Here is a 5747-nt window from a genome sequence, read left to right on the forward strand (position 1 = left end):
ATAACCATTTTCTAAAAATAAAATACAACTTATTCTTGTGTATTCTTATGTACTCTGGAGACGATGATAATGTTTACCATTGTTAACTTTTCAAACTCAATTTAATATATTTGAAGTGGAGTTAGCTGGACAGCGAACTCTATAAAATTTATAGAGTTCGCCGCGGAGTAAGGCGAACTTGCTCATTTTTATAGAATTGAGTGCGACGAATTTGTCCAAATACAAAAAAGAAGTACATTTCGATAGATAAAGCTCAAAAATGGATTTTGAAAAAATAAATATTTATAAATAATTAATTAATATTTCAAGTTTATTTTGATCATTACCAAAAATCGGAAAATTTGTCCAAGTTAATAATATTATCAAAATTAAGGGGATGGAGAGTCTTGTCCTCAAACTCAGTTTTGAATTTTGAAATGCAAGACGGATGACTACGCCATCAAAAAAACTAATCGCTCAATAGATAATCCTTAATACTTTATCTTAATTTTTTTTATTTGGATCCTCTAAATTTTAAATTTTACTTTAGAGAATAAAATATAATTTTTTATTATTTATTTTATAGATAAAACTAAAAATAAGAATAAATTACCATTTGTATCCATAAAAGATAAAAACACTGACATATGTATCCATATTAGATTGAAACTAAATTTGTACCCACGCAAAATGTCTTCCGTGTGATAAAGGTACCCTACATGGCACTCTAACCCTCCAAAGACAGGGTACTTTTGTCACACGGAAGGCATCTTGCGTGGGTACAAGTTTAATTTCGATTTAGTGTGGGTACATATGTCAGCGTTTTCATCTTTCATGGGTACAAAAGGTCATTTATTCCCAAGAATAAATATAAGAGAGAAACTATCAAAGGGTTCCACCCTTTACTCTCTAAAATAAAAGTTCAAAATTTAGAAGATCCAAATTCATTTTTTTTAGTAGGAGAATTTGTTTAAACTAAGGGCCCATTTGGGAAGCTTTAAAAATAATTTTTTTTGAATTTTTGACTCATAAAAAGTAGTAGTATTAATGTCTGGTGCAATTTTCAAAATCAAATTGCAGCTTTCGAAAAAACTATTTAGGAGCTTATAGAGAAGTTAAAAGAAATGAATTCTCTTATAATATTACTACTTTTTATTACATTTCTATAAAATAAGTACTTTTAGAATTAAAAACCCAAATACAAAATAACTTATTTATAAGTTACTTTTAATATAGTCATTTATTGTTTAGGCCCAGTTTGGGTAAATGATGAATCCATATTTTACGATAATTTTTGTTAGAATTGAGTGGATTTCATCATATAAACCTACACTTATCCCATTAAATAGCATGCTTTTGTGCTTTCTTCCTAAATTGTGCTTGATTATGAAAACATGCTCTTTTGTGCCTAATTTAACCTAATTTTATTCCATTTGTCTTCCATTCGATCCTTTGATGTTGTTTGCGAGTGATTTCAGATGTATAAGGTAGGAATGACTTGGTGAGAATGAAGGAGAGCATGCAAGGAGGAGGAAGCATAAAGAAACAAAGGAGAAGAGCAAATTGATGTGTGGCCGCTTGTGCGTACGCACATATAGCAAATCAAGGCCAAGTGTGCGAGCGCATAGCATCGTGCGCGTCGCACAAGCATCCTGAGTATCGCGAAGTGTGCGTTGTGCGCATGCACAACATGAGAATTTGGCCAAGTGTGCGTGCGCACACGTCTGTGCGTACGCACAGATGCCCGCACATGTCTTCATTAAAAATGCACGTGACTCGCGTTTTTGATGGATTGGAGGCCCATTTCTGATGCTGGAAGCTCATATTGAAAGGGACAAACCTTGTAGAGAGATAGCATATCATTAGGATAGTTTTTAGAATAATAGTAGGAGGCTTTAGTATAGTTTTTTTTCTCCAAGTTTTCTCTCATCACCATTAAGGTTTATACTAGGGTTTTACATTTCAAGTGCCATTTTCATTTTTTATCTTGGTTTGTGCTAACCTCCATTGTAAGTATCTCTTAATTACTACTCTTTATAGTTACAATTTTGATACTCTTTCTTGTAATTAAAGTTATAGTGTTAATATATATACTGATAGTATTTTTGTGGAAAAATGAATTTCCAAAACACCAAAAACTCACCGGCAAGTGTACCGGGTCGTATCAAGTAGTAAAACTCACTTAGAGTGAGGTCGATCCCACAGGGATTGATGGATCAAGCAACTTTAGTGGGTGATTAGTTTAGTCAAGCTAACATTGAGTGATTTGAGTGACAATTGAAGCAGCAGAAAGTAAATGACAAGAAATTATAAACTGCAGAGAGTAAATTGGACAGAAACTTAAAGAGCAAGAAATGTAAATTGCAAGAATCTTAAATGACAAGAAATGTAAATTGCATGAAATATAAAGGGAAATGGGTGTTGGAAATGTAAAATTCAATAGGAACGTGTAAATAGCAATCAAACAGAGAAGTAAAAGATGCAAAATCATGCAACAGATCTAACAGAAGAGTAAAATGCCTTGAAGAATTGTAAAGACAGAAAAGCAATGCTTAATTTGCAGCAATTTAAAAGAATGTTGAAGATCTCAGGAGTGGAAGAGACTAGAAAGCAAGTCTAGATCTCAAATCCTTCCTTGATCCAACAATAAACAGATTGAAGAATAAAGACAAATGGAAGCAGTAAGAGAACTTTGATTCAAATTGCAATTCACTGAAATTATGCAGCAAGGCAAACAAAGGGAAATCTCAGAGGGAGAATGAAACAGAACTCCTTCAATTCTCCACCCAAGATTCAAAAACAAAGAAAAGAAAACTAAAGAGAGAGAGCTCTCTAATGCTAATGCTCCTAGTGGAGCCAACCCCTAATACTTTCTAATGGAGCTCTCCTTTGAAAATGAGAGTGATGCCTTTATATAGGCTTTTTACAAAATAAAATGAAATTGAAATGAAAAACAAATCAAATGAAAATCCCAATTCTAGCTTGTTCTTGTGCCTTTGAGTGATGATGTGGGCTTGGCTTGCTTTGGATTTGAAGAGAGATGGATCTAGTTGGCCTTGGTTTAATTGATGAAGAATTAAATCCAATTTGATTTTTAATTGAATTTTGGACCATGGTGCAGCTCCCAGGGCAAAGCTCAGTTGGAAAACCCAACTTAGCTTTCAAGTTGTGCTGTCCGTGTCATTTGATGCGCGTCCAGCCTTGGTTGTGTGCCAAAATTGTGCGCCAAAGTTCCTTGGTGCCTTGGGTCCGTGTCAATTTGTGGGGGAGAAGGGGGGAGATAGTGCTCAGTTGGAAAAACCAACTGAGCTTTCCTTTGTGGTGCCTTGCTTTCGGCCTTGCTTTCGGCCTCAAGGTCTTAGGTTCAACACTTGGTGGAAGCACTTTTGTGAGCTTTTTTTCTTGTATTTTCATGAGTGGGAGCCCGATAAAGCTCAGTTGAGAAAGTGAACTGAGCTTTATTTTGCTTTCCTTGTTTTCCTTGTGTCTCCCCCTTCGAGCCTTGGTGGAAGCATTGGCTGATTTTTTTTGCTTATTTTTAGCCCTTAAAGATGCATTTCACTCGTGCCTCAATTTCATGCCAAATATGGACTATGATACATCGTTGGAAAGCTCTGAATGTCAGCTTTCTAACGCAACTGAAAGCACATCAATTGGACGTCTGTAGCTCAAGTTATTGCCCTTTGAAGGAGGCATGGTCATGCTGTGAACGCCCACTTTTAACTTAGCGAAATTTCTTGCCTCCAAGCACATTTTTCTTGTACGGCAAAGCTAAGTTCACTTAGTGAACTGAGCTTTGTGTGCTGATTGTTCATGCTTCCTTGATTTGGTCATGGGCCACGCTTTTAAAAGCGTGGCCTAAGGCTCCAAAGTGTGCTCCAACTTCAAAGTGTGCCCCAAAGCTCTTTTTTTCTCCTTTTTAGCTTATTTTGTGCTTCTTTTTCTTCTTATTTCCTACCAAATTTATAAAATTAAAAGATCAAGGAAATATACCATTTAAGCATAAAAGAATGCAATATTTAAGCACTAATTATCAATTTCTTGTATGAAAAAGCATAGAAAAACATGACATGGTGACATGTCATCATATACCTTTTGCAATTTTGATTTCTTATTGGTGATTTTGATGATTGATGATTGTTATATGCTTGTTGAAGTTTCTATTGTTGATTTTGAACATTTGTTGCTCATAACTTCAAGCATTTTCTCAATTTTACTATGTTTTGTATTTATGCCCACCAAGTGTTTGTGGAAATGTCAATTTTGATTATGGGCTAAATTTCCAACATAGTAGACACTCAACATGAGCTCCGAGAAGGTTTAATTATTGAAGGGAGCTCAAGAGTGAGAGAGTTTGAGGACGATGATGAAAGTACCTCACCAATTCCTCATGAGCAAGAGGATAGACTACCACACCAAGAAGCAAGGGAAGATTTGAAGCCTCTTCCACCTCATGTTAAATATGCATTTCTTGATGAGGAACATAAACTTCCGGTGATAGTTGCAACCGATCTTTCCGATCAAGAGGAACAACAACTCCTTGAGGTTATCCGGAAGTACAAGAAGGCGATTGGATGGAGCCTAAGTGACATTGTGGGAATAAGCCCTCAATTATGTCTTCATAGAATTTTCTTGGAAGATGGTGCTAAGCCAATCCGTCAACCGCAAAGACGGTTAAACCCCACAATCCTTAATGTAGTAAAAAAAGAAGTAACTCGCCTCTTGGAAACGGACATCATCTATCCCCTCTTAAAAAAGACTAACAAAATAGCAACAACAACATTAGCTACAATCTCTTGCTCTAAGAGAACCAAACCATTAAAGAAAAAGTCTTGTAAAATAACTCCAGGAGGATTATCATAAATTTGCACACCATGATGAAGATCATGTCCAGCTTTAGCAAATTTATCTGCCACAAAATTAGCCTCACATATAGTGTGACTCCAACGCACTTGGTTGATCTGGCTAGTTAAAATTTTGATCTCTTGAATCAGCAAAGAATAGAGATGATGAGATAGACAAGACTCCTTGATGAAGTTAATAGCCATGCTCGAGTTCGACTCCACAACAATACATTTTATGCCATTAAATATTGCAATATGAAAACCTTTAATAATGTCCCATAGTTTAGTATGGATAATTGAGCAACTTCCTAGATTATCCAAAAACCCTAACAAACCTCCCTAAGTGATATCGAAATACTCTACCCGAAGTCATATTATTTGAGTGAGCGACGTAGGAGCCATCTAGATTGAGTTTAAGGAAGTTCTCTTCAGGTGGACGCCAATTTATCAGATGGCCCTCATCATGAATATTTTTCCTGGAAACAATATTATGCTTCATTACTTTGATAATATCCAAGCTTCTGACTTTGATAGATTTGGCCACTTCTCTAAGATTAGAGATTCTACTTTCAAAGACAAGCTTATTTCTTGAGAACCACATGCAGGTTATTGAAGGATTACATGTGTTCATAATACACAGCAGAAGTAATAAACTAATCCTATTGATCTATTTTGTTCCATATTTAAAACTCATCATAAAATAAATAATTAATTATTTCATATTCTCAATTATCATATTATTATATTCATGGTGCTAGCAAAGAATATAATAATATTTCATTTGAATTAATATAATTATTTATTTGATCAAATCAAAATAATAATTAAATAATTATTTACCAAGGATTAGAACACTCGTTAGTGTGTGACTCCATAGGTTCAATACTAAGCGGGTAGTAAATTAGTCGTACTAAATTTATTAAT

Source organism: Arachis ipaensis, chromosome B10 (genome assembly GCF_000816755.2).
Source record: "Arachis ipaensis cultivar K30076 chromosome B10, Araip1.1, whole genome shotgun sequence".
In the NCBI taxonomy this organism is placed as follows: domain Eukaryota; kingdom Viridiplantae; phylum Streptophyta; class Magnoliopsida; order Fabales; family Fabaceae; genus Arachis; species Arachis ipaensis.